The sequence below is a fragment of the Leopardus geoffroyi genome, chromosome C1, assembly GCF_018350155.1.
Source record: "Leopardus geoffroyi isolate Oge1 chromosome C1, O.geoffroyi_Oge1_pat1.0, whole genome shotgun sequence".
Classification (NCBI taxonomy): domain Eukaryota; kingdom Metazoa; phylum Chordata; class Mammalia; order Carnivora; family Felidae; genus Leopardus; species Leopardus geoffroyi.
The window spans coordinates 178,002,319-178,026,348 of record NC_059328.1 but is presented as its reverse complement, the minus strand read 5'-3'; the positions used below and the strand labels follow the sequence as shown (position 1 = coordinate 178,026,348).

Sequence of the window (24,030 nt, the reverse complement as noted above, 5' to 3'; positions counted from 1 at the left end):
GGAAGAATTGCTAGATTAAAAAGAAAAGATTGCCTGAATGTACATGTCATATATAATTAAATCTAAAAATCTATTATTTGCCACCTATGTATGTTAAACCTCTCTTCCTTGTGACATCACACAAAAATGGTGAAATTTTCATGAGACCTGAAGAGACTACTTATATGGTATCATCCTAAATAACAACCATATAAAATTCTTTTTGTGGGCCCCCTGATGGCTGGAACTGGAGTGGGGTGGTAATCAGTTACTTTCCTTCATTCAGAGGAAAATTATATCAGCTTATAAGTTAATATTGGTTACACTTAGATCACAATTTTATGCATGGGTTCTCTAGATATTATTTTTCAAAGTAATTTTAACTCTTATTTTTTGTAGTGTAATAGAAAATATTAAATTGGACTAAACCCCATGTCAGAGATAAGAAAGTGTATGTATAATTAGGAAAACCTAAAAAAAAAAAAAAAAAAAAAAAGATTTTATAAACATTGCAAAAGGATACCTTCTTGAGAATGAAAACAACCTCTAGGTAAATTGAATTACTGTTCCCAAATATTTATGTCCCTTCTAATGGGAGGACTTTACCTCCCTACTTTTAACAGCAGGCTTGGCCCTTTGCCTTGATTTGTTCAGTGAAATATTAAAGGAAGTGACGTTTGCCACATAGTTCTGACATCTCTCTTTTCCTTGTATGACAAGAATGGCATGTCCCAAAGATGGGATGCCCCTTTCACCTGGGTCCCAGAATAATGGAACAAACTTGAAGATGACTGTGATTGACAAATAATATGAAGAGAAAGAATCCTTCCTGTAAGTAATTTCAATTTAGGAATTATTAGTATACAATACTTAAGTTAGGTTGACTGGTATATCATCTAACTTCAATGAAGATGACTAGGCCGCCATGAGACTAATATGGACTACAGAGAGAATTTGAGACCTCTGAAAGATAGGCATTAACCTCCAGAGCAGTTGAAACTGACTGTCACTGAGGGGACAGTCAGAATAGTCATTCTCTTTCAGGGACAATCAAAACCAAAGTTCAGGTAGAAAATATTTGAATGATATTTTACTATGTCATTTATATTTGGATTTAATTAGGGAAAATTAGTGGTTTAAAGTGTGAGCTTCATATCCATTATGCTATATTGGTTTTATGCTATGAAACCTAACGCTGCTTCAGTATCTGAAATTTGTCACATTTTTCTAAGCTCTGAAAAAGAAAAATGAGCCTGGATTTTGTGTATTTATGCTCACCCAATGGTAAAGTCATATTACTAATCCAGAAACCAATTACTGAACTTCACTGAAATTATGGAATTAAATTCAAAATTCAGACATTTTTAAAACAGTCATCATCCACAGTAATGTATTTTGATGTTCTGGGGCAAAGAGGAAGCAGTATTTATCCTCTGTATAGCATGAATTCCTTCAAATCTGTCTATACTTTTTAAGCATCTGACATTTATAGTTAGTATGTGATTCCCTCTGTCCAATTATGTCACAAGAAGCAACGCAACTCCAGAAAAGAAAGTTTGATTCATGATTGAGCTGCTTCTCACAGTAACAATACCATGTGGTATGTTCTGAGGCACAGCTTCATTCATATGCACCCCCAAGAGTACAACAAACTGATGTATTTTTAAAAAATCTCTGTAGGGTGCCTGGGTGGCTCAGTCGTTTAAGCATCCGACTCTTGATTTCAGCTCAGGTCATGATCTCACAGTTGGTGAGTTCAAGCCCCACATCAGTATCTGCACTGACAGTGTGGAGCCTGCTTCGGATTCTTTCTCTCCCTCTCTCTCTGCCTCTCTCCCACTCATGCGCACTCTCTCTCTTTCAAAATAAATAAACTTAAAAAAAAGTCTCTGTAGAAACAGCCTAAATGTTTATCAGTAGGAGAATGAATTAAAATAATGTGATATTTGCATATAGCAGAGTACTGTACATTAAAATTAATACAGTATCATGTATTAAAGTGGGTAAGTCTCAAAAATAATATTGAGAAAAGGCAAGTGTCAGCTGAATATGTGTATTATACCATGATTATAAAATTGTATGACATGCAAAACAATACATTGTTTATAGATTTATGGATACATGGTTTAAGAGTTTCAAATATGCGTAAGATTAATAAACATCAAATCCATTGTAGTGGCTGTTATTTCTGGGTGTTTATAATGAGAAATGGGATTGAAGAGATGTATACAGATAACTTCAACTATATCGGTAATGATTGATTTTTTAAAAAATAATTTTTAAAATTTGAAGCAAATATGGTACCTTAGTAGTTGATGCACAGGTGTTTGTTATATTCTCTTTCTTTTTCTATGTTTGAAATATTTCATAATTAAAGAAAAGCCTTATTATAATGTTGAAAGCTGTTTCTTTTCTCTAACAATTATAAGTGTAGAAGATACTACAAATCCAATTTTCACTTTTTTTATAAAGTTTTATTTTGAGAGAGAGAGCACCAGCAGGGGAGGGGCAGAAAGAGGGAGAGAGAGAGAGAAATCCAAGTAGGCTCCATTCTGCCAGCACAGAACCAGACACGGGACCTGAACTCACAAACCGTGAGATCGTGACGTGAGCCAAAATCCAGAGTCTGACACTTAACCTATTGAGCCATCGAGGCACCCCCAATTTTCACTTTTTAATGGTTCCTTTTAAACTTTATTTAATTTTGTTTAACCAATGATGGGTGATACAACTAGTAAGTAATAGAGCTACTTTGTAAATACACTTCGAGTATAACCAACAGACAGTATCCTTGAACTGAAGCTTTACAAAGGTAAGAATGACTAATATTTGACTGAAAATCTTATAGGAAAAAATATTTGTTTCTTGGCTATCAAGCATAAATATGAAAGCAATTCTTTCATTGATAAAATATGAATAAAAATACATCCTTACTTCCTTTGAAGGTAAAGAAGCTATTTATCTTTGTAACAATTCTATTGGGTACGGATGTCAAACGCTAAGTTTTATGGCTATGAAAATTATAAGTTAATAAAGTCACTCAATTTGTACAATGGAATTGGCAAAGACACACTCTCCAGCTAGATGTGGCTCTTGCCTTCTATTCTTTTGAACCATTGGACAAATGCCTGTAAGAGACATGTTCATGATTACAAAAATGCCACAAAGCTCTTAAAAATCTTTGGGAATAATTTCCCCAATGAAAGGCTCAGTAGGTAACTTGAGTAAAGCAGGCCAGGTTATTACATATTAGGGAATGATGAGGCTCCAGTAAATTAGAATTGGAATGCTCTGTCTAAAGGGGATGTAACTAATGTACTCCAGCCAGCTTTAGATAAGTGGAATGCAGGCATAATTAGCTAGACTATTATCTTTAAGATAATACAGAAGTATGATTTTTAAAAATAAATAAAATCTTCTGACTTACACAAGTGAGCAGCTCATTCAATTTTTTTTAACACCACACTAGTCAAACAAAACATCTGCGATGATAATTTGGCCTATTGGCTGCCATGTTTCCAACTCTGTCCTGAGAAATCAGATGATGATAGCAGTGTAAGTTTCTTTAAGCTTTATTCCCCAGCACATGTTCTACCCCACATGATTAGTCCTAGCCAGCCATGGAAATTCTATTCCCCTTGAAACTGCTGTAGCTATCTTGCTATGAAAGAGAGGAGCTACCCTTAAGACAAACCCAACACACCTAGGCCAAGAGAGTGGAGAGCTAGAAGGACTCTGGAATCCCCATGATATTCTTGAGCTACTGCTTATATTCATGATCAACCAGTTCTGATGCCTGCCCTCCTTTGTTATATATGATACATTTCCTTATTATTTAAATCAGTTTGAATCTAGGTTTCCGTTAAGACATCCTGATTGATTCAATATCACACTATAGAAGATTCTTTGTGTCTTTCTCTTTTCCTTGAATTACAATTTATCACATTCCCTTTTTCATTTTTTTAACCCTACTAAATTATGTATTTGTGCTTAACCTATTTGCATATTGTTTGAGGGCCACATATGATAAATAGCCTTGCATGATTTAAAGGCATGGAATTGGAGATACAATGAGCATTAAGAAGCTTACCCCCATTTGGACTCTGAATCAATTTTATAACTCCAGATTTGCTTCCTTTCTCTTCCAACAAAAAAATATTGAGCCATATTAAGACAACCAGCTTTTTCTGCTGCTAAACTAGACTTCTATACTTGTGCCTGATTGATTAGTGTTTGAAGTTTAACTTGATATCCTCCTTACTTGCCAAAAGGATCGATTTTCCCTCACCTAACCAACTTTTCTCCTTGGAGTCATGCTTACCCGATTCTTACCATCTTATATGGTAAGATGGTATGTCTTAAACCCCTTTCCTTACCCATCAAAATTCCACTGACCCTACAAGGTCTCCATCTTATGTACATTGGTGCTCTCCAATTTTTTATATAACCACACATTTACCCTCATAACAGTTGTTACCCTCATAACATCCATTTGAGATTGGCAGGTAGGTACAATCTTAGTCTGCAAATGAGAACATTGATACAGAAATGTTAATCTGTTCAACATTTCAGTGAATTGCCGTAAAAGTAGCACACATTTCTTGATGCTGTGGCTTTTACCCCTACCATTACCCCCTTACTATTCTCATCTGACTATCTCTTGTCTTTTCTAAAACTTAGCTCAAATGTCATCTCCTTTGGGAAGCCATCGCCAACCTCCCTAGGCAGAGTTAAAGGGTTCTTTCTCTCCAGATCAGGACTTACTTGGTAATATCTTCATTTATTGCATTACTCTAATTATTTATGTGCAGATATCTCCCAACTAGACAAGAGGATGTAGATCTTTTAGCTTTCAACATCTCCATCATCATTTTAAATAATATCATTTTCAGCAATTCAATTGAGCCTTAATGAATGTAACGGGAGTTTATTAACAAGAAAATAAAGGAAATATATTAGAAAAATGAACATCTCACAATTTTATTTGAATCTTGAGTAGATTCCTTCTCTATTATTTCTCAAAGAAGAAGTATTAAAAATTAAAACTGCAAAGCAGCACTCTCAACAATAGCCAAATTATGGAAAGAGCCTAAATGTCCATCAACTGATGAATGGATAAAGAAATTGTGGTTTATATACACAATGGAGTACTACGTGGCAATGAGAAAGAATGAAATATGGCCCTTTGTAACAACGTGGATGGAACTGGAGAGTGTTATGCTAAGTGAAATAAGCCATACAGAGAAAGACAGTTACCATATGTTTTCACTCTTATGTGGATCCTGAGAAACTTAACAGAAACCCATGGGGGAGGGGAAGAAAAAAAAAGAGGTTAGAGTGGGAGAGAGCCAAAGCATAAGAGACTCTTAAAAACTGAGAACAAACTGAGGGTTGATGGGGGTGGGAGGGAGGGGAGGGTGGGTGATGGGTATTGAGGAGGGCACCTTTTGGGATGAGCACTGGGTGTTCTATGGAAACCAATTTGACAATTTCATATATTGAAAAAAAATTAAAACTGCAAAAGGACTTTATGGACACCTTTTTTTAGTGACTATCTACTTGCACCAACCACCATGATGGGAACTAAGATTATGTAGATGAGTAAGGAAAACATGGTCTTTTGAGGAGGTAGATGAAACTCAGATAAACATAAATTCCTTATTAAAATATATTAGTCTAGGAGTGCCTAGGTGGCTCAGTCTGTTAAGCATCCAACTCTTGATTTCAGCTCAGGTCATGATCTCATGGTTCATGAGATCAAGTTCCATGTCAGGCTCTGCACTGACATCATGGAGCCTGCTTGGGTTCTTTATTTCTCTCCCTCTGCCCCTCCCCGGATTGCTCTCACATGTGCATGCTCTAAATTAATTAATTAATATTAAAATATATATATATGTCTAGATACTATAAACATCACATATATGTGTATATTCAATGGATAAAGATGATCTAGAAATGAATTCTATCAGGGAGATTATGGAATATTCTAGAAAAGAAGTGACATTTACTAGGTAGAGATCCAGGTGTATAAGGCTGACAAAAGCATTCTTTCAAGAACAAAAAAGAATTAAGTTAAATGGTAGGTTTAGGGAATTACAAGTAATCTGAAGTGATATTAGCACTCTCTACTAAATATTTTCAGTGTTCAACTGTGTTGGATCGCACATCTTAAAGTTGGAGTGCTCCCTAAAGGTTGGATGTATCCATGCAACTTGCTGTGGCTGGGGAAATACTATAAGCTTAAAAAGCCAATGCATTTTTTTCTACTCTCTCTTTCCCTATGCCACTATAACTGTTCATGCTTAAAATTGGTAGCTTCTCTGTCTACCTTGGTCTCTGAGGTCAGAGAAAGAAATCTTGTCATTTTAAGCTTCTGTGATTTGAGGGCTATTTTTACCACAAGAAAACATTGTCATAATTGATCCATCTAGTATGAAAGGAAGGTGGAAAGAACATTAGATAATAGAGAAGCCAATCATAATTGGCTGCACATATAAAGGTCAGCCTATAGAATGACCATTTACCCAAAAGTGTGTGCCCAAAATATTTGAATCTGTGAATTCAAATAAGCATATTTTACGCTTTTTCAGTTGAATGCCATTTCTGACTGGCAGTTCATATTTCCACAATTAACTTCCAAAGTTAAGAAATATAATTTGAATCAAGGCAAAAAAAAAAAAAAAAAAAAGGATGTCTTCATAATCCATCCCTTATTTAATCTTACAGTTGCGTAGTCACTGACCTATGTGTTCCAGCTGGAGAAAAAGAAAACATCCAGAATCATCTACAGACTTGGTATATATTAGATACACTTGTATTGAGCACCAGATGCTATTATATTTCTACTGAAAGAGGTGTGACACAAATGCTTATAACTTGGGGAGGGACAGGCTTACAGTTTAATTCTAGCAGGGTGTATTGTTTTCACACAGTACCGCCTTCATGGATTTTACCTCCTGGCTAACATTGTGTGTGTGTATGTGTACATATAGGTAGCTTTTATTAGGTAGCTTTTATTTAGGTAGCTTTTATTATTTTTTTTTTAAGTCCAAATTAGTTAACATGTAGTGTAATAATGATTTCAAGAATATAATTTAGTGATTCATCACTTATAATACCCAGTACTCATCCGAACAAGTGCCCTCCTTAATGCCCATCACCCATTAAGCCCACCCCCCACCCAAAACCCCTTCAGCAACACTCAGTTTGTTCTCTGTATTTAAGAATCTCTTGTGGTTTGTCTCCCTCTTTGTTTTTATCTTATTTTTGCTTCCCTTCCCCTGTGTTCACCTGTTTTGTTTCTCAAATTCCACATATGAGTGAAATCATTTGATATTTGTTTTTGTCTGACTTATTTCCCTTAGCATAATACACTCTAGTTCCATCCATGTTGTTGCAAATGGCAAGATTTCATTCTTTTTGATTGCCAAATAATATTCCATTGTATATATCTACCACCTCTTCTTTATCCATTCATCAGTTGATGGGCATTTGGGCTCTTTCCATCATTGCTTACATTTTAATAGAGGTTTCTAGAAATAATATCGTAACTCAAGAGAGTGAAATAATATCGTAATTCAAGACAGTGACTGATAAAGTGATAACATCTCATGATAGGCAAAGACAGGAACACATTTATGTTGTAATTAGCACATGAGCTTTGCTAACATCATACCTGAGAGAAGAAACTAAGAGGAAAGTGTATACTATATAGGTAAGTTTATGTAGGCAAAGGAGGAAATGAGATGGGAAAAGGTCTAGACATAAAGCATTATCTTATGTTGTAAGTGTGGAAGGCCAAGGGCCCATGTATAGGTTGGGATACGTATCTTAAGATACCAGCAAGACTGCGGGTGCCTGGGTGTCTCAGTCAGTCAAGCATCTGACTTTGGTTCAGGTCTTTGTGAGTTCAAGCCCCACTTAAGGTAGGCTCATGCCCTGTTTCAGGTGAGCACAAGCCCCACCTCGGATGAGCCTCACTTCTCTCTCTCTTTCTCTCTCTCTCTCTCTCTCTCTCTGCCCCTCACTGACTTGCACCCTCTCTTGCTCTCTCTCTCAAAAAAAAAAAAAAAAAAAGATATCAGCAAGGCTGGGAGGAATACCAAAGAAAGAAGAGAGAATGAGGATGGGGAACAAAGGTGGACATTCTGGAGATAAACTTAGTCTCCATCATAATTGCAGTTTGCTCTCAATAATTTATGACATGGGCCAAGGGAAGTGACTTCAGTTTGTATATTTGCTAGTATCTGCCCAAATGTTGGGAGGAAAATCCAGTCCTTGTACAGTAAGAGATCCAGTAAATAAATGTTAAGTCCAATTCTGAGGACTGAATTTATGTTTATATATTAAAAAGTTTAATAATATATGTATATCTCTAAAGGCTTTCTGAACTGAGACTGAGGAGACTGGAATAGCTCCAGCTTGCCCATTACCCTGCTTATTGGCCTGGATAAATCCCTTGGCCTGTCACTGCCTCAGTTCCTTCGTCTATTAAATGGAAGCTTGGCCTAAGTGACCTCAAAGGTGCCATGTGGATCTGAACTGTGATTCTGAGCATGTGATTCTGGTTACATGCAGTTGTGACTTTTATCTAGAGATTATTAGACACTTACTGATGGGTCTTATGTCTATTTGTTTCCAACAGGTACCGTAATAATTGCAGGTGACACATTATAAATATCAAACAAGGTTAAAAAATGTTTTAAGTTTAGTGACTACACAAAAGCTATAAACAGCCTAGCACATGGCAGTTTTGTAAGAGCAAAAGGGCACACACACTTTTAGGTTAATAAGCAAAGATACTGTTAAGGGGTGGTATGAGAGGGCACAAAGGGAGACCCAGCTAAGAACTTCAGGACCTGGGTGAGAAGTTGTCCCAGATGTGGAACAGTGTCTCTGTAACCTGCTTGGTACAACTTCAGTCTTGGTGGGGTTTCCCCCAGTGGTAAGCATCATCAGAATGTAAAGGCAACCATGTTCAAGGGTAAGTCATGCATTGTGCAGGCAGCTGGCACTCACACTGATGGCAGGGGCCTCTGTAGTCACTTAGCATGCATGTACTCACTGTTATTAGAAGCAGCTGTTGGCTCTGAAGGGCCCTGGCAGTCAGACTCCTCCAGCAGTCTCCATGACAGTATTTAGGTACAAGCCTTAGTGTGTGCTTTCAGAGAATCATTAGCAAAAAGAGATAACCACAAATAAATAAAAAGCAGGTGGACTGGTACAAATGGTGTTGCAGAGTAGGGTTTTTTTTTTTTTTTTTTTTTTTTGTACTTTTTAAGATGATGGGATATCTAGGCTCCCCTTAGCTCTAAATAATAAAACTCTTTCACTCCTAGCAACCACTTCCTGGAAAACAACTTGACAAAAAGGTCCAAACAGTGAAAAGAGGTCTTTTGCACATTTAACAATGATAAGAAAGGTTTTTAAGAGCAAAATCCTATAATAGCTTTAATCATACGTGGCTGTATCTATACTATCTCTTGGATGAGCAGCCGGGGTCAGGAACTTTCTTGCTGCAAAAACACATATAAATCCTTTTGGGATCACTGCATTCTGGATATGACCATCACCTACTGACAGAATTTTATGACAAAACAATCATTGAGATTTTATTGGTATGTCCCAGGCATTAACTGCACAATAATAAATTGTATACATTTTTTTTCTTCTCCTAGTGTTATGCTGGGCAGTTTATATAACCTCAGAGGGCATCAGTTCCCTCATTTTGGGGGGCTGTTGTGAGAATTAAATGAGGAATACATATGTATTGCTCCGGGACAGGACCATTGCAATTAGCTTCTGTCCCTTGCAATTCATTTCTATCAAGAAGCTCAAGTGATCTTAAACTGTAAAATCAGATCATGTTACTCTCCAGCTTAAAACCCTTAATGGCTCCCCATTACACTTAGGATAAAATTAACAATTTGTAACCTGCCCAGTAAGGCTCCTCGGCTCTACCTGAATTGTGGCTTCATCTTCAGCCAGTCTCTCATTGAGGTTTATGCTTTGGCCACAATTGCCTTCTTTTGGGTCTTCAAACAGGCCTGACCTATCTCATGTCTCCTGCATAGTAGTAGCACAAAGGAGATTTGGGGTGCTGTATCTCTTATAATATATATCAAGCCCATCTTTCCTTTGATATCCACAATTGATATTTTATAAATCTTATGTAAAATGCTATGTGAAAATAGCTTCTAGCCCATCATTCGAATTGCTGCCTCTAAGGCCCTTCTATATTGTGATTTGGAAACTGTCACTGCTTCTGCACATGCTGTTCCCTCTGCCTGAAACCCTCACCTTTTCTCTTTATTACTGATGAAATCTTACTCTTCAGGTCTCAGCTTAAATGTCACCTCCTCACATATGTTTCCTTGCTAAGAACTCTCATGGCACCCTGTTCTTTTCTTTCAAGCAAATGAAAATGTATGACTATTTCTCCCCTACCAGACTATAGGTTTCTAAGGGCAGAATAGTGTGGGTACTTCTCTCATGGCCAGAGTCTGGCATGGAGAAAGCATACAGGAAATACTTGCTGCTGGAGTTCAAGATTTACTAACCAATAAAGTCCACCAGAAGATATAGTGAAAGACCCACCCCCACCCCCACTACCGCCCATGGACAACTGGATAACATTACTCTAGCCAACCTGATGTCAAATTTTGGGGGTCTTCCTTGAGCCACATGCAGGAACCAAGAAAAAGAAAATGCCTCCATCAAGGACCTGGCCTCTTCCTACTTCCTCTTTAATTCACTTCCTTTCTTTCACCCTTTTCACTGATTTCAACATTCACAAATGTTCTGGAGCAAAATTAAACTTTATGTAGAAAGAGGGATTTGAGAAAAAGGAAGTGCAGGGGCCACTAACTATGAAAGAAGAGATAAACCACAAGTACTGCCTCAAGGCACTTCTCCTGAGCTCTCAGCAGAAATGTCCCTACCAGGTACGTCGTTGAACCTTGTTTCTAGTCTGTGTCACATTGCCTTTGGATCATTTACCAATGGGCTAAGCCACTTGCTTTGGTTTCCTGAGTTGTGCTTCTGCATAGGTCTCTGAAAGGAAGTACTAATACCCTTTGCTGTTTGGATTCTAGATTTAGACCCAGTTGCCTTTTAGTCATAACAACACACTTTGTAGCCCACAGCCTCTTCTGATAACTTAGAAAGTTTTTACCAGGAAGCCCTGTCCTCCTTCCCATCCTTCCATGACAATTTATGAAATGTCCCTAAGTGCCAAGCACTGTGCTAGGTATCATCCCTTCTGCGTTATCTGGCCTTTGTAGTCTGTCTAGGTTGTCTGTCTAGATTGTCTGATCTAGAAGTTTCTTGTCTGCTTTGAGTCTTCCTACCTATCTGGCTTTGATTTTTCTTCAAGATTCCTCTCTCTATCCTGGTTTTACATCATCCCTTACACTATCCCTGTTTGGAAACCCCTAATGTGGAAGGCAGCTCATAGGGAATTTCTTGAAGAGATTCCATGTTGATGTTTAAATGTATATTACCATTTAATAGCCAGACCTGAGGCTGCCTCTGAGTGAGAGCCAGAGGCCCTCCCTCTAGTGTATGAGAACACAGTGGCATTTGCTTTGTCAGGGCCCTCTGTCTTCAAATTTACATAGAATTTCTATTCTTTCATTAGCTGAGGTTGTTACAAGGTCAGGTCTTTTTCTCCAGGATTTTATGGTGTGCCTTGCATACTGAATAAAATCAACAGAGTAAGAACAGTCATGGTGCCAACTGTCTATTTTTACGGTGTCTTCCTCATTTCCATTATTTTCTCCCCTCACTCCAACTTTCTATGGTAGTTTCCCCCTCCACATTAAAAACAGCTTTCTGGAAACAATCATTGAAATCCTTCATATGTAATAGAGTGAATTTAAGAAATAATCTTCCAGGTATATATCTTTAAGTTTTATCTTTACAGAGTATGAGGTTTTGGCAGTCCTCCTTGGCACCAAAACCCCTTCTAAAGAAATTTCATACAAAAGTGCCCTTGTCTCTTCTAAAGTCATATCACAGAAGGTCTGTCTGCCCCACCCGTAAGTGAGCCCTGCTGTGTCCTGATGTTCCAGACCATCCCCTTCAGGATGTAAGGCTTACCTCAATTCTCAGGGCATATTCCTCTTCTGCTCCTATTCACAGAAACTACCCCCCACTTCAGTCCTAATCTTGTAAAACCAAGCAAACTGTGCCCAGAAGGTATGAACAGGGAGGGACTATAGACTGTGGACTGTGGTTTTATTTATTTACTAAAGAATAAGCCCAGGAAGTTCCCAAAGCGTCTACACACATATTTTCTACATTTTAGCATAACCCTTCATTTTGCAGGAGCTTCAGTAGGGAGAAAAAGATGCCAAGAAATCTCTCCGAACTGAGCTTAAATTCCATGGATTCAGATGTATTATATATAATCCAAAAAATGCAGAATCATAGAATCAGAGAGATGGGAAGGGAGGGATTTGAGAAATCTGGCCCACTCCCCCATCTGTTTGTTAATCCCCTCTATAACATTCCTCAAAACTGGCCATCCAGCCATAATTTTAAGAAAAATTTTTTTAAAGAAATGACCCCAATTCTAAAACCCAGAGAATGCTCTGTAGACAGCCTGCATCAGAATCACCAGGATGTTGCTAAAGGGTCCTCAGCTCTACCCTAGATAGACAGAGTCTGACGGTGTATTCCAGCAATCTGCACCCTTAGGTATTTCTTATGCAGACTAGAGTCTGGGACCCTGCATTCTGACAGATCTGCCAAGGCAGATTTACCAGGGCCAGAGAGGTCTTTTTGTGGCTTGAGTGGAACAGTCTATGCCTACAGGCATTTTCACAGGAATGTGGTAAAACAGCTGCTACAAATCTACCCCCAACATCCCCCCCCATCACACTTAAAGAAGCCAAAAGCATTATGAATGTGGCAGATGCGCATAGTTTTCTACTTTCTGATGAAGATGAAGAAAAGGAGCTAGCCATTCCCTGGACCAGCAAGAGGGAGGCAGAACAGAAAATTAATACTACATCTAGTACTGGTGAAATATGTTCCAGGCCCTGTGGCAGCATATCTAGGCAACCACACTAAGGGAAAATGTTTGAATATTAATGACAATCAGAGAAACTGATTTATTAGGACACATAAGTAACTGCTTCTAGGCTGTGTGGAGCATATCATGCTCAGTTTGTTCAAAAGAATAAAAACATAGAGGTGGAAAGGTAGATTATAAGACTCAATTTGAAAAGGAAAACAGTGAAAAGGAATGTAGGCACAATTCAACCTCCAAAAAAAGGAGCCTTAGTAATTTAACCATTTCAACCCAAACAGCATATTTTTAGAATGAGGAGCTCTGCACAAGTCTCCCTTTGGAGGAGGCTTATGTTGAACATTCCATAAAACCACGGAGGCTCAGAGCTCAGTACACAAGAGTCGGCTGTGTTGAAAATGCGAGAGCCAGAAATGACACATACCTAGCAGATGACCAAAAACTGACCAAAAACTAGCTGAGGGAGAACAGAGAAACCCATTCTTCTTTCTTCCAGAAAGGAAAAAGTATCAAACTACACCTCTTTTAACCTCCTCCTCCCTCCCTCCCTCCCCCCTCCCCCCCTCAAGAGAAAGAGCACTGGACTGGGGATTGAAAAACCTAAATCCTGACCCTGGCTCTGCCATTACCTGGATGATTTTAACCACCAAACTTAATATTCCTGACTCTCGATTATTCACCCATATGTAATAGGGTGTCTTGGCTGAGACTGAAATTTAAAATTTGTGAACTTTTTTGTGTGTTTTTGGGTCTCTACAAGTAAATATTCATTCATATTTAATATAAACTGTTTTTTTTTCCTTTTGGGGGGGAAAAAACCCTGAGTGGTTTCTTTTAATGACACAAATATAAGGCATTAAACATTCCGGTGTGGTAAGGGTAATGGCCAATTGTGTAGCTTTGGTCTAGATTTCTATCTCCAGGCTCCCTGTGTGAGTGCTTGTATGTATGTGTGTGTTTACTTGTATGTCAGTAGTAGGGAAAGAAAACATTTTGCTTGGAAGTCTATAAACAGGATAGGAAACACACAGAAAACTGCTGCTTTTTCTTCCTGTTGAGATAAGTTTTTGCTTAAAGGTGATAAAGATGGGAAGAAATTCTGTGAGAGACAAGAGGTGCTAATTCTACAGTGAAAGACAGGAGGTCTTGGAGGCCAGTGGAATGCAGAGGGGGGCTTCCTCCCACCTCTCATGGCTTTGCTGGGTAAAGGCAGAATTAGGGGTGAGTGGGTCATGGGTCACGGACTGCTTAACAGTCCTTAGCAGAGGTGGCAGCAGGTTTCTTTAGGAAGCTTTAGTTGCGGTGGACGTTGGCAAGTCGTAACCCGAGTAGAAGAACGGCTTGATTTGTCTCTACATGTGAGGTGCCCCTTTGGTGACTCTCAGAAGTAACAGGGAGAAGCTTTCCAAATTGCTGGGGGTGGTGTGAGCTGTCAGAACTACACTGGGGCGTTTGAGGTAAGTGTGGTATAGGCACAGCAAAACTGTTCATTATACAATGGTGGGCTCACTGTGCAGAGCTCCCTGAAGGCAAATTGGACCTGGGGACAGAATTGTTCGACATCCAGATGTGATAGTTTTGCTCATCTTCCATGACTTGCTTGCCTCTGGGAATTGGAGAGCCAACATATAAATCCTATTATTCTATCATTGTGTGATTAGCAACATCTCTAAATTCAAGTAATTACTCCTCTCTCCTTAAATTTTACTAGCTGCTGCCTTATAACTTTCTCTGTTTCAGCCCTTTTAATAGTGAATGGAATGACCTGTTTACATGACCCTCTTCCTCACCAGAGGGCAGAGGCTTATCTTATGAAATCTATCTCCTACCACAGTGGCTCACTCACAACAGGCGCTCAATAAATAGACCCAAGCCTTGGAGACCTGGATTTGCATTTTGGTGCCACGTAATCCCAAGCAAATCACTGACCTAAGATTCAGCTTCTTTATCTGAAAATGTTGGCAATAATGCCTGTGCCATGAAATTGGTTTAATAATTAAATGAAATAGTGGTATCATTGCCAGGTACACAGTAAACGCATAGAGATGAGAGTTGTTATTAGCCGTCAGAAGTTGTTGTATTGAAAGTGGTTCAGGGAGAGAATCATCAAGGGCTGTGCCTGTTACACTAGAAAAAAATGAGTAAATGTTTTTCAACTCCTCTGCTCTTATGAGGGCCTTCTGTGTGCTAGGAACTGTGCCTAGTCACTAGAGATGGAGTGGGATTAACATGGCCCCTGCATTCCTGGAACTCAGAGCAGAGTGACCATTTTCCTAAGTTGGCATCTGACCAACACATAGACCATTAGTGAAGAAATATAATTGGCTTTCTTATCAACATAACCAATAGTTTAACCACCCATATAGCACCACATCAGCATCATTTTGTACCAAATGTACAAATAGTTATAATAGAAACCCATCTCTGGGCACCTGGGTGGCTCAGTCGGTAAGGTGTCTGACTCTTGGTTTTGGCTCAGGTCGTGATCTCATGGTTTCATGGGTTTGAGCCCTGCATCGGGCTCTGTGCTGACAGTGTGGAGCCTGCTTGGGATTCTCTCTCTCTCCCTTTCTCTCTGACCCTCTCCCACTCATGCTGTCTCTGCATCTCTCAAAGTAAATAAATAAACCTAAAAAAAAATTTTATTATTTAAAAAAAATTTTTTTAATGTATCTTTATTTTCAAGAGAGAGAGAGAGAGACAGAGAGCAAGCAGGGAAGGGGCAGAGAGAGAGAGACACAGAATCCAAAGCCGGCTCCAGGCTCTAAGCTGTCAGCACAGGGCCTGACACGGGGCTTGAAACCCACAAACCGTGAGATCATGACCTGAGCCGATGTCAGACACATAACGACTGAGCCACCCAGGCGCCCCTAATTTTTTTTTTAAACAGAAGCCCATCTTAACCCTTACTTTGGGGATAACCATTAGCATTGCAAGAATACATTCATATTTTCAAAAGTCATGTTCCCTACCTGCCATCCTCTTAAAGTTACCACAGACTTTTAAACAAATTATTTCAAAATTTATTTCCCACATAATTTTCTTTTATTTATTTTTTAAAAATGTATTTATTTTGAGAGAGAGAGAAGAGAGAGCACAAGTGGGGTAGGGGCAGAGAGAGAGAGAGAGAGAGAAAGGGAGAGAGAGACAGAATCCCAAGCAAGCTTAATACTGCCTGCTCGGAGCTCAACGTGGGCCTCAAACTCATGAACCGCAAGATCATGACCTGAGCCAAAACCAAGAGTCAGATGCTTAACCAACTGAGCCACCCAGACACCCCCACATAATTTTATTTTAAATAAATTGTTTTAAAATTTATTTTAACATAATTTTGTCAGTCATGTTCTTATTTAATACAACAGCACTATTATCATTCATGAGCCCTTTATACATATATCTTATCTGAAAGAAAACAAAAGGACTTTACTCCCCCAATGAAACTCTTTATGGTCCCTGAAACTTTGATCTACTCACCATAAACTAGAAATGCATTTTGCTTTGATGTTACATAGTTCTTATTTTTACCTTTATCTTTAAGCCATCTAATCATAAGACTATGAAAAATTAATAAAATTAATACAAATTGACTTACTGAAAATTGTGTCAAGTGAACAATTTTTAAAAAATCAATGTTTTAGTGTGTTACCACAGCATTTGAGACATGGGACTTCTGTCCCCATTTTTCCTTATGTACTGATTCTTTTTTTTTTAAATTTTTTTCAACGTTTATTTATTTTTGGGACAGAGAGAGACAGAGCATGAACGGGGGAGGGGCAGAGAGAGAGGGAGACACAGAATCGGAAACAGGCTCCAGGCTCTGAGCCATCAGCCCAGAGCCCGACGTGGGGCTCGAACTCACAGAGCGCGAGATCGTGACCTGGCTGAAGTCGGACGCTTAACCAACTGCGCCACCCAGGCGCCCCTGTACTGATTCTTTAAAAAATGATCTTTGAGGGGCACCTGAGTGGCTCAGTCAGTTAAGCATCTGACCTTGGCTCAAGTCATGATCTCGTGGTCAATGAGTTCAAGTCTAGTGTCAGGCTCTGTGCTGACAGCTCAGAGCCTGGGGCCTGCTTCAGATTCTGTGTTTCCCTCTCTCTCTGCCCCTCCCTCACTTGCACTCTGTCTGTCTGTCTGTCTCTCTCTCTCTCTCTCAAAAATAAATGAACATTAAAAAAAAAATTTTAATGATCTTTTGAATGAGACCAAATGTGACTCCAAATATAGTAATATGAAATTCTGAAGTTATGTTACTCCCAAAAGGAATAGTTTCTTTCAGGGATACTGTCACAATATTAGAAAGATCAATGTCAAACCACCAAATGATTCCTTATTAAGCTGCCATCTGAAGAAAGCCTTTACTTTTAGAAGAATTTCCCATCCTTTTAGTCTGAATACCTGATTTAGGGTAAAATAGTTGACTGGAAAAATGTTGAGGGGAAAGTTTATGTCTGCCTTTTCCCCAGTCGTACACAGTATTCCTGAACAGAGACATGGTCACTAGAGGTTGACCACTACTCGCCTCCTTTGAGGATGTGGCTAGTGGGGTATGTTGTGCTTCCTACAGAGAAGGTTCTAACTGGCTCTAAAAGGGTTGCCTAATAATCATCACCACACATTTGGAAATGTGGGGGTGGTATATTGGTTGTCATAGTGACTGGGCAGGTGGGGTAGCAGGGGAGATGCTACTGGAGTCTAGTGGGTTAGGACCAGGGATGCTAAAATTTCCTGCCATGTACAATACTATCCTGTAATACAAAGAATTGTCCTGCCCAGAATGCTGCTTGCGCCCTTATTTTGAAAAATACATTTTCGGGGCGCCTGGGTGGCGCAGTCGGTTGAGCGTCCGACTTCAGCCAGGTCACGATCTCGCGGTCCGTGAGTTCGAGCCCTGCGTCGGGCTCTGGGCTGATGGCTCAGAGCCTAGAGCCTGTTTCCGATTCTGTGTCTCCCTCTCTCTCTGCCCCTCCCCCGTTCATGCTCTGTCTCTCTCTGTCCCAAAAATAAATAAACGTTGAAAAAAAAAATTTAAAAAAAAAAAAAAAAAGAAAAATACATTTTCTTCCAATAAGAATTGTGGAAAACTGGGCTGGGCTTGTTGAAACAGAGGATCCTACGAGGTGGAGAAGAAACCACCTGCCCCCTCATGGATTTTGGTAAGCATGTAATTAAGAACTCTTCTAGGCAATGCAAAGACTTAGCCCATTTTTTTTTTCCTCTTCCACCCTCAGGACAGGGAAACAATGTTGGCAGCCCCTCAAAAGGTTAATTTAAGGGACACTAAAAGATCCATCACTCATGTAGAAATCCCTACCAGTAGAATCACTTTAATGCATTAAGGTATGTCTCTAAAAAGAGAGTAAAACATAAATATGTTACTCAAAGGGATAAAACTAAAACATACCTTAGCATGGATTAGTTTATCAGATTAGTTAGCGGTCACTGTGGCAATTAATCCCTACGAAAATAGATTATAAGCAAGTAATTTTGATATGGGCATAATAAAAGAAGGAATTGGAAAGGGAAGAATTTCCAGAGGTGAGCTACAGGCAACTCTAAGAGACCAGGAGAGCTAACAGGTGCCTCAAAGAGAGATCCAAACAGGAGAAGACACCTACCGATCTTGCCCATATTCTACCCACATTGCCGCTGCTATCAGCTTTCTGAAAAGAAATATTTCAATGCCAAAATAACCTTATCCCTTTGAAGACAGAAACAGTATATTTTCTGTTATCTGCTTAATTCCACAATGCTTTGTACAGTGAACACTTAATACATTTTGACACTTAAGGAATCAAAAATATTATGTCTTAGGTTGACTTGCCAAACAGCTATTAGATTCTAGGTTCAATAAAATACACGGCCACACAACGCTTTGTTTTGTGTTTTAGTTTCACAGTACAGTTTTTGTGAACATGAAGGTGCAAGCTGTTTTCTTTAAGTGTGAGGAGTGCTTCCAGGTATTTCAGAGGAAACTTAAATTGCATAAAAATGGACCTTAAACTCCACATTAATATTCTGTATTTAAAAATATTAGCCCACTTTCTCTTATTTTATATAGAACCACAAATTTTAAAATATGAAACCATGTAAATGAAAATAATCTTGTTCAAATAATAAATGACCATGGTTTACACTGGAACTTGGTATTTTTCTCAAGTCATAGATAGTAGTAATAATAACAAAATGACTTTTTTTGAGAGAGAGAGAGAGGGAGGGAGAGCACAAGTAGGGGAGAGGGGCAGGGGGTAGAGAGAGAAAGAGAGGGAGAGAGAGAGAGGAAGAGAGAATCCCAAGCAGGCTCTACGTTCAGCACTGAGCTCAATGCTGGGCTCAATCCCATGCCCCTGGGATCATTACCTGAGCTGAAATCAAGAGGCAGGCGCTTAACCAACTGAGCCACCCAGGTGCCTCAACAAGATGATTCTTAATATGTCATACTACAAAGGTAAACAAGACATGAGTATTTTGTTTTATTTAACATATTACATCTCAAATATTCTTAAAGTATACTCTTAAAGTGGATGAAGAACTTAAGCTCCATGTTAAAAAAATCTATTGCTATAGCTCATTATAAGCCCAAGATCTACACCTACAAGTCTTGAAAATATACTCCTAAATCCTGTACTTGTGAGAAAATTGTCAAGCAGACCTTTGACTGAGTATAGATTATCAGCACCACTGTCATTCTCTTTAATATTTTTAGTTTTAGGGGCGCCTGGGTGGCTCCATTGGTTGAGCATCCAACTCTTGATTTTGGCTCAGGTCTTGATCTCACAGTCATAAAATCAAGCCCCTCCTCATGCTCTGTGCTGGGTGTGGAACCTACTTGGGATTCTCTCTCTTCCTCTCTCTCTCTGCCTCTCCCAACCTCCCTCAAAAAATATTTTTAGTGTTAAAGGCACAACTTTAGATCCAAGTACATGAATAGCCTACGTAGTATCTTTTTGTGAATTGGAAAAAAGTTGCCTGTTTTAGCAGATCAAATCCTCCCCCCAATTCTAATGCCTCACGGAGTGTGAGGTTTGGCAAGTGAAACTGAGTCTGGATTTCAGTTCACCTGGCTTCTCCATCAAGCATCTGCATAATGCCCAGACTAAAGTGCTGTCTGTGGCAAGCCATACTTATATCTCATCGTTCAAGACTTCTCACCTCTGAGGTCCATCTTAATTTTCTGTTAATCTTTATATTTACCTTGACTCTTTGTTGACCCCTTAGTATTCTTGTCTGCCCCCCTTTAATCCTTTCCTATACTTACCTCCACCCCATCCTGCTTCCTTAGCTTCCTTAGAGAGATACTTACATAGAGTCAAAAGAGACTGATGACACTTGATGGCAGGAACTGTAGTATTCACCCAGGGATTCCCAATATCTGACATGTAAAGGAAATGCTAATGTTTGATGAATGAATGAATGAATGAATGAATGAATGAATGAATACATTTTAGAACTAAATATTATCTCACTATTAAGCAAGCCAAGTTTACATAATTTGACTAGTGGTAAATTTAATATTAAAACCCTGAAAATAGGGGCGCCTGTGTGGCGCAGTCGGTTGGGCGTCCGACTTCAGCCAGGTCACGATCTCGCGGTCCATGAGTTCGAGCCCCGCGTCGGGCTCTGGGCTGATGGCTCAGAGCCTGGAGCCTGTTTCCGATTCTGTGTCTCCCTCTCTCTCTGCCCCTCCCCCGTTCATGCTCTGTCTCTCTCTGTCCCAAAAAAATAAATAAACGTTGAAAAAAAAAAAAAAAAAAAAAAACCCCTGAAAATAAGCAATTTCTATATTAGTCTAGTAGATTACATGTGAGGATTCAAATTCCAGATTGACTCTTCTTGACTCCTCTTCCAGACAGCTTTCTCCATCAAACTAGTTCTAATACTAACCTGTGCAAAAATTAACTAGTTACTCAAACTTGCTGGGGGGAAATATTCCACTTAATATATTTAAACACAAGAAATTATGTTGGGACTATCTAGACTGTATTCTGGAAGTAATGCATTAGTGCCTCCCAGAATTAGTGTCAATAATGAAATGTTGGCTCTGAATTTTCCTCTTCAGTTCTCTGGGGCCATTTGAAAATGTTATGTACTTTTAAAATGAGCTTTCTTGCAATTTCAAAATGTTTCTCATACCTCAAACATATATCAATTTATTTCCTTTTTATTTTAATGTTAATAGCAAAATAGCTTAAAATGTCTCCAGATTAGATGGTCCAATAGAAAAACAGCGGAATAATACAGGGACACTTTTACACTGTTATACGAAAGAAGAAAAATGAATATGCCAGGATTTCATTTTTTATGATAGTGGTAAATTCCAGTTTTCAGAGCTTTTGAGCTCCACACACTTTCTCTGTTTGGTGACCGTACTAATGGGGTTGATTCAAAAGTGCATCAGGACCACCAAAATATGTTTTTTCTGAGTCTGCTTCTTCCATATGATCCATTGTCAAGAAGCTGTTGGTTATGACTAATGCCAGATATTAAATATGGAAGGAATGATAGAAAAAAGAAAATTACCAACTTATAGTTATCACTGTAATAATTTATTGAGGGGTGTGTGTGTGTGTGTGTGTGTGTGTGTGTAGAAAGAGGGAGAGATTGCAAATGTGACAAAATGTTAAAAAGTGTTAAGTCTATGTGAAAAATATATGGATACTTTTTGTATTTTTCTTTTGAGTGTTTTATAGGTTTGAAAATAATATGTTAGAAGAGGAGGTAATTGATTAGAAATGTTATTATATTATGGGGCACCTAGGTGGCTTTGTCGGTTAAGCATCTGACTCTTGATCTCAGCTGAGGTCTTGATCCCAGGATCCTGAGTTAACACCCCACATTGGGCTCCACACAAGGTGTGAAGCCAACTTAAAAAATGTTATATGGAGGCTGGGGCTGTAAATGAGGGCCCAAAATAGGGGATTTAATATAAAACACTTTTTTTTTTTCACCATAAACCAAGAATAACAGAACAAGGTGACAGGTCAGTCATTAGGTCTTTAAATTGTGGATGAAGTCAAAAGATACTACATCTTGAAAACAGAATCAACTTTGTTTTCATTTATTCATTCAACAAATAATTTTTTAATCCCTATCATATGCCGCTATGTTCTATGTGGTACAGAAACAGCTGTCAACAAAGCAGAAAGATCACAGTCTTAGAGAGCTCACACCGTAAGCCACTCTTATACAGCTCACACTGAATGGAGGTAGAAACATCAGCAAGCACATAAAGAAATGAACACAGTAATTATACAATGTCCTTTTATGACTGGTTTATTTCACTTAGCATAGTGTCTGCAAGTTTCATCCATGCTTTAAGGCTGACTGATAAGGGGCTTACCTGTGTCATTTTACTCCTTGCTTTCTATATGCTTTATAGCTTTTTTGTGCCTCATTTCCTGCATTACTGTCTTCTTTTGTGTTCAGTTGATTTTTTGTAGTGAAATGTTTAAATTCCTTCCTCATTTCCTTTTGTATATATTCTATATCAGTTTATTTGTCATTACCATGGGGATTACCTTTAATAGTCTAAAGTTATAACATTCTAATATGGATTTTTGCCAGCTTAACTTCAGTAGCACACAGTAACTCTTTACATCTCCATCCCTACTCCTTTCAGTTGTTAATGTCACAAAATCATACCTTTATACATTGTGTTTTTAAAACATAAGCTAATAATTTTTAAAAGTGTGTTGATCTCTTAAATAATGTAGAAAAAAAGTGGAGTTACAAATCATTGCAACAATAACACTAGATTTTAGATTTGCCCATGTATTTGCCTTTATTGAGATCTTTATTTCTTCATATGGCTTTAAGTTACCATGTAGTGTTCATTCATTTCAACCTGAAGGATTCCCTAGAGCATTTCTTGCAGGACAAGCAGTGGTCATGAACCCCTTCAGCTTTTGTTTATCTAGGAATGTCTTAATTTTTCCCTCACTTTTTTTTTTAAACTTTAAGTTCAAGTTAGTAAACATATGGTGTAGTATTGGTTTCAGGAGTAAAATTTAGTGCTTCATCACTTACATATAACACCCAGTGCTTATCCCAACAAGTGCCCTCCGTAATTAAACCCATCACCCATTTAGCCCATTCCCCCACCCACTACCTGTCCGACAACCTCAGTTTGTTCTCTGTATTTAAGAGTCTCTTATGGTTTGCCTCCCTGTCCGTTTTTATCTTATTTTTCTTCCCTTCCCCATGTCCATCTGTTGTGTTTCTCAAATTCCACATATGAGTGAAATCATATGGTATTTCTCTTTCTCTGCCTGACTTAATTCACTTAGCATAATACACTCTAGTTCCATCCTTGTTGTTGCAAATGGCAAGATTTCATTCTTTTTGTTTGCCAAGTAGGTTTCCATTGTGTGTGTGTATATACCACATCTTCTTTATCCGTTCATCATCAGTCAATGGACATTTGGGCTCTTTCCATAATTTGGCTATTGTTGATAATGCTTCTGTAAACATTGGGGTGCATGTATACTTTCAAATCAGCATTTTTTTATCCTTTGGATAAATACCTAGTAGTGCAATTGCTGGGTCATAGGGTAGTTCTATTTTTAATTTTTTGAGGAACCTCCATACTGTTTTCCAGAGTGGCTGTACCAGTTTGCAAGCCCAATAGTGCAAAAGGGTTCCCCTTTCTTTGCATCCTTGCCAACATCTGTTGTTTCCTGAGTTGTTAATTTTAGCCATTCTGACAGGTGTGAGGTGGTATCTTATTGTGGTTTTGATTTGTATTTCCCTGATGATAAGTGATGTTGAGCATCTTTTCATGTGCCTGTTAGCCATGTGGATGTCTTATTTGGAAAAGTGTCTATTCATTTATTCTGCCCATTTCTACATTGGATTATTTGGTTTTTGGGTGTTGAGTTTGATAATTTCTTTATAGATTTTGGATACTAACCCTTCATCCAATGTGTCATTTGCTAATATCTTCTCCCATTTGGTCCATTGCCTTATAGTTTTGTTGATTGTTTCCTTTACTGTGCAGAAGTTTTTATCTTGATGAGGTC

At 38.5% G+C, this 24,030-nt stretch overlaps 1 protein-coding gene across 2 annotated transcripts in view; it reads left to right on the top strand.

The window, feature by feature from the left end:
• LOC123599233 (serine protease 58-like) overlaps positions 1-24,030 on the top strand; it is a 135,150-nt gene that overhangs the window by 2,771 nt on the left and 108,349 nt on the right. For both annotated transcript variants that reach the window (XR_006713058.1, XR_006713057.1), the window contains exon 2: positions 700-810. The gene's annotated coding sequence lies outside the window, so the exon portion shown is untranslated. The remainder of the gene's footprint in view (positions 1-699; positions 811-24,030) is intronic.